Below are 14,451 nucleotides of genomic sequence, written 5' to 3'. Positions count from 1 at the left end.
TATTGTGGAAAGCTTGTGGAAGGCTACCCAAAACATTTGACCCAAGTTAAACAATTTAAAGGCAATGCTACCAAATACTAATTGAGTGTATGTAAACTGACCCACTGGGAATGTGATGAAAGAAATAAAGCTGAAATAAATCATTCTCTATACTATTATTCTGACATTTCACATTCTTAAAATTAAGTGGTGATCCTAATTGACCTGAAACAGGGAAATTTTACTCAGATTAAATGTCAAGAATTGTGAAAAAGTGAGTTTAAATGTATTTGGCAATGTGATGTGATGAAGTTTATAACAAGCTGTAATGAGTTTATATAGAATTTATAACAAGCTATAATGAGCTGAAGAGTTTATAACAAATTATAATGAGTTGATATAGAATTTATAACAAGCTATAATGAGTTTATAACAAGCTATAATGAGCTGAAGAGTTTATAACAAGTTCTGAGTTTATATAGAGTTTATAACAAGCTATAATAAGTTAATGAAGAATTATAACAAGCTATAGAGTTTATAAAGAGTTTATAACAAGCTATAATGAGTTTATAGAGTTTATAACAAGCTATAATGAGTTAATAAAGAGTTTATAACAAGCTATAATGAGTTAATAAAGAGTTTATAACAAGCTATAATGAGTTTATAACAAGCTATAATGAGTTTATAGAGTTTATAACAAGCTATAATGAGTTTATAACAAGCTATAATGAGTTTATAGAGTTTATAACAAGCTATAATGAGTTTATAGAGTTATAACAAGCTATAATAAGTTTATAGAGTTTATAACAAGCTATAATGAGTTTATAACAAGCTATAATGAGTTTATAACAAGCTATAATGAGTTTATAGAGTTTATAACAAGCTATAATGAGTTTATAAAGTTTATAACAAGCTATAACGAGTTTATAACAAGTTGATAAAACATAGAAAGGGAGAGTTGGAGGGATGGTTCTACCTCCTTTAGTCGTCCAGAGGTAAAGGAAGGTGAGAGGACACTGCGGATCCGTCTCCATGTATCGTCCTCGGCAACGGACACCGCGTCAAACAGCTCACCGTTCAGAAACGTAAAGTTCTACAACATGGACAGTTTGAACAAATATATGATTTATTCATCATTCTGCTTACGTAATATTCACACTACTTTGAAATGATGCCACAAATAATGTATTAATAGTATCAGCAATACATGTAGGGTTATTATTATTATTCAATGTGTGTGTGTGTGTGTGTGTGTGTGTGTGTGTATCACCCTGCGGTTGGTGAAGATGTTGTAACACTCTTTAATCAGGACGGTCTTGATCATGCTTTTGTCCATGATACACAGAACAGGCTGCCTCCCATCATAGATCCTTCACAGAGGAGAAACACACACCTGGCTTTAACCACTATATATATATACAACTACATGGTACAGACTGCCTCCCATCATAGATCCTTCACAGAGGAGAAACACACACCTGGCTTTAACCACTATATATATATACAACTACATGGTACAGACTGCCTCCCATCATAGATCCTTCACAGAGGAGAAACAGAGGAGAAACACACACCCGGTTAAATAAAGGTGAAAAACAAATTCACCATAATGACATCACAATACACCATAATGACATCACAATACCCCATAACGACATCACAATACCCCATAACAACATCACAATACCCCATAACGACATCACTATACCCCATACCAACATCACAATATCCCATAACAACATCACAATACCCCATAACGACATCACACCATAACGAGAAAGTGAAAACAGAAATACCTAATTTACATAAGTATTCCGACCCTTTGCAATGAGACTCCAAATTGAGCTCAGGTGCATCCTGTTTCCATTGATCATCCTTGAGATGTTTCTTCAACTTGATTGGAGTCCACCTGTGGTAAATTCCAGTCATTGTACATGATTGGGAAAAGCACACACCTGTCTATATAAAGGTCCACAGTTGACAGTGCATGTCTGTCATGCCCTGGTCTTAGTATTTTGTGTTTTCTTTATTATTTTGGTCAGGCCAGGGTGTGACATGGGTTATTTATGTGGTGTGTTTTGTCTAGGGTTTTTTGTAGGTTATGGGATTGTTGTTTAGTATAGTTGTCTAGAAAAGTCTATGGTTGTCTGGAGTGGTTCTCAATCAGAGGCAGGTGTTTATCGTTGTCTCTGATTGGGAACCATATTTAGGCAGCCATATTCTTTGAGTGTTTCGTGGGTGATTGTTCCTGTCTCTGTGTTTGTTTGCACCAGATAGGGCTGTTTTGGTTTTTCACGGTACGTTTAGTTACATTTAGTGTGTTTTGTATATTGTTCGTTATTATCTTTATTAAAGATGTATGGAGAAGATAACCACGCTGCATTTTGGTCCTCCTCTCCTTCACCGGAAGTTAACAATGTCAGAGCAAAAACCAAGCCATGAGGTCGAAAGAATTGTCCGTAGAGCTCCGAGACAGGATTGTGTTGAGCCACAGATCTGGGAAACATTTCTGCAGCATTGAAGGTCCCCCAAAACACAGTGGCCTCCATCATTCTTTAATCAAAGAACTACCAAGACTCTTCCTAGAGCTGGCCACCTGTCCAAACTGAGCAATCGGGGGAAAAGGGCCTGGGTCAAGGAGATAACCTGATGGTCACTCTGACAGAGCTCCAGAGTTCCTCTGTGGAGAACCTTTCAGGAGGACAAGCATCTCAGCAGCACTCCACCAATCAAAAGTAGATCGGCGAAGACCAATGACGTCAACAAGGAGAGGACAAACTTGGGTGGAAGTCGTGACACTCAGACCATGAGAAACAAGATTCTCTGGTCTGATGATGAAACCAAGATTAAACTCTTTGGCCTGAATGAAAAGTGTCATGTCTGGAGGAAACCTGGCATCATCCCTACAGTGAAGCATGGTGGTGGCAGCATCATGCTGTGGGGAGGTTTTTCAGCGGCAGGGACTGGGAGACTAGTCAGGATTGAGGGAAAGATTAAGTGAGAAAAGTACTGAGATTCTTGATGAAAACCTGCTTAACCTGTTACATCTATGGGGGCGCTATTTCATTATTGGATAAAAAAACATGCCTGTTTTAAGCGCAATATTTTGTCGCAAAAAGATGCTCTATGCATGATGATGCATGATGTTTCCAAAACTGCAAAGACATTGTCTGTGAGTGCCCCAGAACTGATGCTACAGGCGAAACCAAGATGAAACTTCAACCAGGAAATGAGCAGGATTTTTGAGGCTCTGTTTTTCATTGTCTCCTTATATGGCTGTGAATGCGCAAGGATTGAGCCTGCCCGATCTATCGTTTCCCCAAGGTGTCTGCAGCATTGTGACATATTTGTAGGCATATTATTGGAAGATTGACCATAAGAGACTACATTTGCCAGGTGTCCGCCCGGTGTCCTCTGTCGAAATTGGTGCGTCATCTTCAACTGCACGTCTTTTTCCAAGCGATTCACCGGAAAAGTAGACTACCACGAACGATATATCAATGAAGAGATATGTGAAAAACACATTGAGGACTGACTCTAAACAGTGTTTGCCGTGTTTCAGTCGATATTACGGAGTTAATTTGGAAAACAGTTCGCCGTTTTGATGACTGAATTTTCGTTTTTTTTTGTATCCAAACGTGATGTACAAAACGGAGCGATTTCTCCTACACAAAGAATCTTTCAGGAAAAACTGAACATTTGCTATGTAACTGAGTCTCCTCATTGAAAACATCCGAAGTTCTTCAAAGGTAAATTATTTTATTTGAATCCTTTTCTGGTTTTTGTGCAAATGTTGCCCGCTAAATGCTACGCTAAATGCTACGCTAGCTATCAATACTCTTACACAAATGCTTGCTTTGCTATGGTTCAAAAGCATATTTTGAAAATCTGAGATGACAGTGTTGTTAAGAAAAGGCTAAGCTTGAGAGCTAGCACATTCATTTCATTTCATTTGCGATTTTCACATAACGTTACGTTATGCTAATGAGCTTGAGGCTATAACTGGATACAGGTTTTTTTCATAGCCAAACGTGAACAAAACGGAGCGATTTGTCCTACACAAATAATATTTTTTTGAAAAACTGAACATTTGCTATCTAACTGAGAGTCTCCTCATTGAAAACATCTGAAGTTCTTCAAAGGTAAATGATTTTATTTGAATGATTTTCTTGTTTTTGTGAAAATGTTGCTGGCTGAATTCTAGGCTTATAGCTATGCTAGCTATCAATACTCTTACACAAATGCTTGTTTAGCTATGGTTGAAAAGCATATTTTGAAAATCTGAGTTGACAGTGTTGTTAACAAAAGTCTAAGCTTGAGAGCAAATATATTTATTAAATTTCATTTGCGATTTCCATGAATAGTTAACGTTGCGTTATGCTAATGAGCTTGAGGCTATAAATAGAATCCCGGATCCGGGATTGCTCGACGCAAGAAGTTAAGAATCAGGATCTCAGACTGGAGTGAAGGTTCACCTTCCAACAGGACAACAACCCTAAGCACACAGCCAAGACAACACAGGAGGCTTTGGGACAGTTCTCTGAATGTCATTGAGTGGCCAGAGACCAGATCTGCAGAGAAGAATTGGAGAAACTCCCCAAATATAGGTGTGCCAAGCTTGTAGCATCATACCCAAGAAGACGCGAGGCTGTAATTGCTGCCAAAAGTGCTTCAGCAAAGTACTGAGTAAATGGACTGAATACTTACGTAAATGTGATATTGAATTTGTTTTGTTTTTGTCATTATGGGTTACTGTGTGAGTAGATTGGAAAAAACAATTTAATCCGTTTCAGAAAAAGGCTGTAATGTAACAAAATGTGGAAAAAAATTGAAGGGGTCTGATTACACCTACAATCCTCCATGATACACAGAACAGGCTGCCTCCCATCATAGATCCTTCACAGAGGAGAAACACAGACCTGGCTTTAACCACTATATATACAACTACATGATACACAGAACAGACTTCCTCCCATCATAGATCCTTCACAGAGGAGAAACACAGACACACATTTAACCACCTCATATAAAACTACAAAGAAAACATTAGTCGGGTTGTTGTTGATATTACTACTAACATTCCTCATGGTCACATGACAGCTCCAGCAGGTGATGAATTGTAAGGAATAGTACAGTTGTGAGTCATCCTAGTACGGTACAGCCAACTGAACTCACCCCCAGATTCTCCCATACTTCTGAAAGCACTCTGTGTCAAAGTTAGTGAAGCCCTGCAGAGAGAGACAGAGAGAGACAGAGAGAGAGAGAGAGGAGAGAGAGAGGGGGAGAGAGGAGAGAGAGAGAGAGAGACAGAGAGAGACAGAGACAGAGAGAAAGAGAGAGAGAGAGATGGAATGAGAGCGAGCGAGATAAAAAAAAACATGCCCTAGGAGGTCATGTAGGTGTGTCCTACAGCTGAACAGAGAACACACCTGAAATAGGTGAGGGTTGAGGAGGGTTTGTTATTTTATATGGTCCCCAGGGTCAATAATACAACTTCTAGACTGATCAGGTCTCAAATGACCTTGTATTTATCTATTGTTCAAACAACAAAAAAGACTAGTCCTCTTTTTCCTTCTCAATGTATTGTTTTACATAGGATAAAAATAACACTGTTGTTTAAAATATGAGAGAGAGATGTTTATTCTGAATGGGTACTAACCTTTCTATACTCCATCATTGTGCCAAAGTAAGGTAGGGGTTTGGGACCAGGGATACCCATCTTAGTGAATACACCGTAGGGCCAGTACCCGTACCTGTACACACACACACACACACACACACACACAGTAAATAGTAATATGTTCTAGAGAAGTTATATTAAGTATAGTATTCTTGTATATAACCATGTTATTCTGTATATAGCCATGTTATTCTGTATATAACCATGTTATTCTGTATATAGCCATGTTATTCTGTATATAACCATGTTATTCTGTATATAACCATGTTATTCTGTATATAGCCATGTTATTCTGTATATAGCCATGTTATTCTGTATATAACCAAGTTATTCTGTATATAGCCATGTTATTCTCTATATTACTTTGTTATTCTGTATATAGCCATGTTATTCTGTATATAGCCATGTTATTCTGTATATAACCAAGTTATTCTGTATATAGCCATGTTATTCTCTATATTACTTTGTTATTCTGTATATAACCATGTTAATCTGTATATAGCCATGTTATTCTCTATATTACTTTGTTATTCTGTATATAACCATGTTAATCTGTATATTGCCATGTTATTCTCTATATTACTTTGTTATTCTGTATATAGCCATGTTATTCTGTATATATCCATGTTATTCTGTATATAGCCATGTTATTCTGTATATAACCATGTTATTCTGCATATAACCATGTTATTCTGTATATATCCATGTTATTCTGTATATATCCATGTTATTCTGTATTATCCATGTTATTCTGCATATAACCATGTTATTCTGTATATATCCATGTTATTCTGCACATAACCATGTTATTCTGTATATATCCATGTTATTCTGCAAGGAACCATGTTATCATTGTGTCACACCCTGATCTGTTTCACCTGTCCTTGTAATTTTCCCCACCTCCCTCCAGGTGTTGCTTGTTTTCCCCAGTGTATTTATCCCTGTGTTTTCTGTCTCTCTGTGCCAGTGTATTTATCCCTGTATATTTATCCCTGTGTTTCTTGTCTCTCTGTGCCAGTCCGTCTTGTATGTCCAAGCTATTTCTCCTTTTTCAAGTCCTCCGATTTTGACCCTTGCCTGTTTCTGGACTCTGTACCCACCTGCCTGACCATTCTGCCTGCCTTGACCTCGAGCCTGTCTGCCACTCGGTACCTCCTGGACTCTGATCTGGTTTTGACCTTTTGCATGTCCACGACCATTCACTGGCCTACTCTTTTTGGACTATTAAACATCTAAGACTCCAACCATCTTCATCCTGTGTCCCCATCTGGGTCTCTTCTTGAGTTATGATACATTGTTGGAAAAGGAACCGTAAGTAAGCATTTCACTGTTAGTCTACACCGGTTAATATTCAGCATTTTCCAGAACATTTGTGGCCATGATGCATTTCAGGAAGGTCTGCAAGATGAGTGCACTGTTTATGTGGGTTTGGGTCATCAGACACCATTAGACATGCACCTGTCTGGGGAGAGGACATGGCTGTTTATTTTGGTAGCAGTGGTATGGTCTAATATATACTGTTGCTATTGTTACACCTCTTGGGATTTTATCAGAACATGAGTGTTCTTTTCAGAGTAGTTAGCCGGATGACATGTACTGGTTATTTCTATGGACTGTTGCTATGGTTACACCTCTTGGGATTTTACCAGAACATGAGTGTTCCCTTCAGAGGAGTTAGCCGGATGACATGTACTGGTTATTTCTATGGACTGTTGCTATGGTTACACCTCATGGGATTTTACCAGAACATGAGTGTTCTTTTCAGAGGAGTTAGCAGGATGTCATGTACTGGTTATTTCTATGGACTGTTGCTATGGTTACACCTCTTGGGATTTTACCAGAACATGAGTGTTCCCTTCAGAGGAGTTAGCCGGATGACATGTACTGGTTATTTCTATGGACTGTTGCTATGGTCCTACATGCACCTGTCCTAGTTGAGAACATGTCTGTATTGTTGAGCTATTGCTGTGGCTCTAAAGTTTCCTTGCCCTAAAGTGAAACCAAACTTAGTGCAAGGCAATAAGATAACAGTGGGTAAAGGCCAGAGGTGATGAGTCAATTAGAAGAGTTACTATGGGTGTCACGTAAGGAGGACAGATGTATAAGAAGTGTTTGCCAAGACTGCAAAAGTTGTTGTTTTCATGAACCAGCTCGGCTTTATTTTATTTGTGAAATATTATTGACTGATTATTTCCACGAGATAAACTAGGATGCATGTGACGAATAACATTTGATTTGATGTAAGTCCTTACACTACAATGAAGGTGATGAGGAGGGCCAGGAGGGTCCAGGTCTCAGCGGAGAAGTATGGCAGAAAACTCATCATCTTTCCTCCGGTTCGCCTCCCTGCTGCTTCTGAACACAAAGGCTCCGTTTTCTCTCAGTCTCGTTCGAGTTCACTTCTCCGATGGTCTGACAGATTTTGAGTTGTTTTTTCTGTCCAGTTCTTGTGTGGTTCTTCTTTGACGCTGCAGATCTCGAATAACAACCGTGCAGGTTACAAGTTGTTATTGTATCCCGTCGGAAAAGCACCTGTGTGATGCTAGCTAGAATAAGGATGAGCCACAATGGAATTTGCAGTTCGCCTTCAAAATAAGGGTCCAATATTGAAACTGATGCAAAAATATTCAAATAGTGGATATAATGCCATATTTGGATTAGGTAATGCTGAACAAGGTTTGAATGTTGTTATATGAATTAAACTAAAGACAATAAGTAGTTCATTTGACAAACAAAAAATAGTTGAAGTCCCACTGTGGCTGTATTAGAATTGCATTGGGGCAGACTTCTACTGCACTGTACAGCCTTACCTCTGGATCTTGGGTCCATGAAATGTGAAGAAATTACGCAATAATTGTGATCCATAAGGCTGGTACGATATGTCATGAACCCAGGATCCATAAGGCTGGTACCCCCTGTCATGAACCCAGGATCCATAAGGCTGGTACCCCCTGTCATGAACCCAGGATCCATAAGGCTGGTACGATATGTCATGAACCCAGGATCCATAATGCTGGTACGATATGTCATGAACCCAGGATCCATAAGGCTGGTACGATATGTCATGAACCCAGGATCCATAAGGCTGGTACCCCCTGTCATGAACCCAGGATCCATAAGGCTGGTACGATATGTCATGAACCCAGGACCCATAAGGCTGGTACCCCTGTCATGAACCCAGGATCCCTAAGGCTGGTACCCCCTGTCATGAACCCAGGATCCATAAGGCTGGTACGATATGTCATGAACCCAGGACCCATAAGGCTGGTACGATATGTCATGAACCCAGGATCCATAAGGCTGGTACGATATGTCATGAACCCAGGATCCATAAGGCTGGTACCCCTGTCATGAACCCAGGATCCATAAGGCTGGTACGATATGTCATGAACCCAGGATCCATAAGGCTGGTACCCCTGTCATGAACCCAGGATCCATAAGGCTGGTACGATATGTCATGAACCCAGGATCCATAAGGCTGGTACCCCTGTCATGAACCCAGGATCCATAAGGCTGGTACGATATGTCATGAACCCAGGATCCATAAGGCTGGTACCCCTGTCATGAACCCAGGATCCATAAGGCTGGTACGATATGTCATGAACCCAAGACCCATAAGGCTGGTACGATATGTCATGAACCCAGGATCCATAAGGCTGGTACCCCTGTCATGAACCCAGGATCCATAAGGCTGGTACGATATGTCATGAACCCAGGATCCATAAGGCTGGTACCCCCTGTCATGAACCCAGGATCCATAAGGCTGGTACGATATGTCATGAACCCAGGATCCATAAGGCTGGTACGATGTGTCATGAACCCAGGATCCATAAGGCTGGTACCCCCTGTCATGAACCCAGGATCCATAAGGCTGGTACGATATGTCATGAACCCAGGATCCATAAGGCTGGTACCCCCTGTCATGAACCCAGGATCCATAAGGCTGGTACGATGTGTCATGAACCCAGGATCCATAAGGCTGGTACCCCCTGTCATGAACCCAGGATCCATAAGGCTGGTACGATGTGTCATGAACCCAGGATCCATAAGGCTGGTACCCCTGTCATGAACCCAGGATCCATAAGGCTGGTACGATATGTCATGAACCCAGGATCCATAAGGCTGGTACGATATGTCATGAACCCAAGATCCATAAGGCTGGTATGATATGTCATGAACCCAGGATCCATAAGGCTGGTACCCCCTGTCATGAACCCAGGATCCATAAGGCTGGTACGATATGTCATGAACCCAGGATCCATAAGGCTGGTACGATATGTCATGAACCCAGGATCCATAAGGCTGGTACCCCTGTCATGAACCCAGGACCCATAAGGCTGGTACCCCTGTCATGAACCCAGGATCCATAAGGCTGGTACGATATGTCATGAACCCAGGATACATAATGCTGGTACGATATGTCATGAACCCAGGATCCATAAGGCTGGTACGATATGTCATGAACCCAGGATCCATAAGGCTGGTACCCCTGTCATGAACCCAGGATCCATAAGGCTGGTACGATATGTCATGAACCCAGGACCCATAAGGCTGGTGCCCCCTGTCATGAACCCAGGATCCCTAAGGCTGGTACCCCTGTCATGAACCCAGGATCCATAAGGCTGGTACGATATGTCATGAACCCAGGACCCATAAGGCTGGTACGATATGTCATGAACCCAGGATCCATAAGGCTGGTACGATATGTCATGAACCCAGGATCCATAAGGCTGGTACCCCATGTCATGAACCCAGGATCCATAAGGCTGGTACGATATGTCATGAACCCAGGATCCATAAGGCTGGTACGATATGTCATGAACCCAGGATCCATAAGGCTGGTACCCCTGTCATGAACCCAGGATCCATAAGGCTGGTACGATATGTCATGAACCCAGGATCCATAAGGCTGGTACCCCTGTCATGAACCCAGGATCCATAAGGCTGGTACGATATGTCATGAACCCAGGATCCATAAGGCTGGTACCCCTGTCATGAACCCAGGATCCATAAGGCTGGTACGATATGTCATGAACCCAGGATCCATAAGGCTGGTACCCCTGTCATGAACCCAGGATCCATAAGGCTGGTACGATATGTCATGAACCCAGGATCCATAAGGCTGGTACGATATGTCATGAACCCAAGATCCATAAGGCTGGTATGATATGTCATGAACCCAGGATCCATAAGGCTGGTACCCCTGTCATGAACCCAGGATCCATAAGGCTGGTACGATATGTCATGAACCCAGGATCCATAAGGCTGGTACGATATGTCATGAACCCAGGATCCATAAGGCTGGTACCCCTGTCATGAACCCAGGACCCATAAGGCTGGTACCCCCTGTCATGAACCCAGGATCCATAAGGCTGGTACGATATGTCATGAACCCAGGATACATAATGCTGGTACGATATGTCATGAACCCAGGATCCATAAGGCTGGTACGATATGTCATGAACCCAGGATCCATAAGGCTGGTACCCCCTGTCATGAACCCAGGATCCATAAGGCTGGTACGAAATGTCATGAACCCAGGAGCCATAAGGCTGGTACCCCTGTCATGAACCCAGGATCCCTAAGGCTGGTACCCCCTGTCATGAACCCAGGATCCATAAGGCTGGTACGATATGTCATGAACCCAGGACCCATAAGGCTGGTACGATATGTCATGAACCCAGGATCCATAAGGCTGGTACGATATGTCATGAACCCAGGATCCATAAGGCTGGTACCCCATGTCATGAACCCAGGATCCATAAGGCTGGTACGATATGTCATGAACCCAGGATCCATAAGGCTGGTACCCCCTGTCATGAACCCAGGATCCATAAGGCTGGTACGATATGTCATGAACCCAGGATCCATAAGGCTGGTACGATATGTCATGAACCCAGGATCCATAAGGCTGGTACGATATGTCATGAACCCAGGACCCATAAGGCTGGTACCCCTGTCATGAACCCAGGATCCATAAGGCTGGTACCCCTGTCATGAACCCAGGACCCATAAGGCTGGTACGATATGTCATGAACCCAGGATCCATTGTTATGTACTTGAGTGAAGACCCAAAAGCGGTTTTAACAGAAAACAGAGTTCTTTAATGAAAAACAGGAATGGCATAAATCCTCTTCCAACGTTGTCAATGGAACAAAAAGAACGTTAGTATAATGCAGGATGCACCTGCCAGGCAGACTCCGACAGGATAGGACAAGGTGGAAGCAAACGAGACGACAGCTTGCTTCTGGCATGAAAAACACAAACAAGAATCAGACACTGAAAGTAGCAGGAACAGAGAGAGAAATAGAGACCTAATCAGAGGGGGAAGAGAGAACAGGTGGAAAAGAGTGAATGAGCTAGTTAGGGGAGATGTAGAACAGCTGAAGAATGAGAGACAGAGAAGGTAACCTAAAAAGACCAGCAGAGAGACAGAGTGAAGAGAAAGGACAGGAACAGACATAACAAGACATGACAGTACCCCCCCCACTCACCGAGCGCCTCCTGGCGCACTCGAGGAGGAAACCTGGCGGCAACGGAGGAAATCATCGATCAGCGAACGGTCTAGCACGTCCCGAGAGGGAACCCAACTCCTCTCCTCAGGACCGTACCCCTCCCAATCCACTAGGTACTGATGACCACGGCCCCGAGGGCGCATGTCCAAAATCTTACGAACCCTGTAGATGGGTGCGCCTCGACAAGGATGGGGGGGGAGGGACGAGCGGGGGCGCGAAGAACGGGCTTAACACAGGAGACATGGAAGACCGGGTGAACGCGACGAAGATAGCGGGAGAAGAAGTCGCACTGCGACAGGATTAATGACCTGAGAAATACGGAACGGACCAATGAACCGCGGGGCCAACTTGCGAGAAGCTGTCTTAAGGGGAAGGTTCTGAGTGGAGAGCCATACTCTCTGACCGCAACAATATCTAGGACTCTTGGTCCTACGCTTATTAGCGGCCCTCACAGTCTGCGCCCTATTACGGCAAAGTGCCGACCTGACCCCCCTTCCAGGTGCGCTCGCAACGCTGGACAAAAGCCTGAGCGGAGGGGACGCAGGACTCGGCGAGCTGAGATGAGAACAGCGGAGGCTGGTACCCGAGGCTACTCTGAAAAGGAGATAGACCGGTAGCAGACGAGGGAAGCGAGTTGTGGGCGTACTCTGCCCAGGGGAGCTGTTCTGACCAAGACGCAGGGTTACGAAAAGAAAGACTGCGTAAAATGCGACCAACAGTCTGATTGGCCCGTTCGGCTTGACCGTTAGACTGGGGATGAAAGCCGGACGAGAGACTGACGGAAGCCCCAATCAAACGGCAAAACTCCCTCCAAAATTGAGACGTGAACTGCGGGCCTCTGTCGGAAACGACGTCAGACGGAAGGCCATGAATTCGGAAAACATTCTCGATAATGATCTGAGCCGTCTCCTTAGCAGAAGGGAGCTTAGCGAGAGGAATGAAATGAGCCGCCTTAGAGAATCTATCGACAACCGTAAGAATAACTGTCTTCCCGCTGATGAAGGCAGTCCGGTGATAAAATCTAAAGCGATGTGAGACCACGGTCGAGAGGGAATGGGAAGCGGTCTGAGACGGCCGGCAGGAGGAGAGTTCCCAGATTTAGTCTGCGCGCAGACCGAACAAGCGGCGACAAATCGACGCGCGTCACGTTCCCGAGTGGGCCACCAGAAACGCTGGCGAATGGAAGCGAGCGTACCCCGAACGCCGGGGTGGCCGGCTAACTTGGCAGAGTGGGCCCACTGAAGAACGGCCGGACGAGTAGGAACGGGAACGAACAGAAGGTTCCTAGGACAAGCTCGCGGCGACGGAGTGTGAGCGAGTGCTTGCTTTACCTGCCTCTCAATTCCCCAGACAGTCAACCCGACAACACGCCCTTCAGGGAGAATCCCCTCGGGGTCGGTGGAGACCTCAGAAGAACTGAAGAGACGAGATAAAGCATCAGGCTTGGTGTTTTTGAGCCCGGACGATAAGAAATAACAAACTCGAAACGAGCGAAAAACAGAGCCCAACGAGCCTGACGCGCATTAAGTCGTTTGGCTGAACGGATGTACTCAAGGTTCCTATGGTCAGTCCAAACGACAAAAGGAACGGTCGCCCCTCCAACCACTGTCGCCATTCGCCTAGGGCTAAGCGGATGGCGAGCAGTTCGCGATTACCAACATCATAGTTACGTTCTGACGGCGATAAGCGATGAGAGAAAAACGCGCAAGGATGGACCTTGCCGTCAGAGAGAGAGCGCTGAGAAAGAATGGCTCCCACGCCCACCTCTGACGCGTCAACCTCAACAACAAACTGACTAGAGATGTCAGGTGTAACAAGAATAGGTGCGGATGTAAAACGATTCTTAAGAAGATCAAAAGCTCCCTGGGCGGAAACGGACCACTTAAAGCACGTCTTAACAGAAGTAAGGGCTGTGAGGGGAGCTGCCACCTGACCGAAATTACGGATGAAACGACGATAGAAATTAGCGAAGCCCAGAAAGCGCTGCAGCTTGACGCGTGACTTAGGAACGGGCCAATCAATGACAGCCTGGACCTTAGCGGGATCCATCTTAATGCCCTCAGCGGAAATAACGGAACCGAGAAAAGGGACAGAGGCGGCATGAAAAGTGCACTTCTCAGCCTTCACATAAAGACAGTTCTCCAAAAGGCGCTGGAGGACGCGTCGCACGTGCTGAACATGAATCGGGAGAGACGGTGAAAAAATCAGGATATCGTCCATGTAAACGAAAACAAAAATGTTCAGCATGTCTCTCAGGACGTCGTTAACTAGTGCCTG

The 14,451-nt window shown here is 43.9% G+C and overlaps 1 pseudogene; it reads right to left on the bottom strand.

Annotated features, from left to right (window-relative positions):
- The window catches only part of LOC135528704 (cytochrome P450 3A27-like), a 23,851-nt pseudogene extending 15,678 nt beyond the window's left edge, over positions 1-8,173 (bottom strand).
- Positions 8,174-14,451: the final 6,278 nt, after the last annotated feature.

The sequence above is a fragment of the Oncorhynchus masou genome, unplaced genomic scaffold, assembly GCF_036934945.1.
Source record: "Oncorhynchus masou masou isolate Uvic2021 unplaced genomic scaffold, UVic_Omas_1.1 unplaced_scaffold_1023, whole genome shotgun sequence".
In the NCBI taxonomy this organism is placed as follows: Eukaryota; Metazoa; Chordata; class Actinopteri; order Salmoniformes; family Salmonidae; genus Oncorhynchus; species Oncorhynchus masou.
The sequence above is the reverse complement of the archived record's forward strand: the minus strand, read 5'-3'. Positions and strand labels throughout refer to the sequence as shown.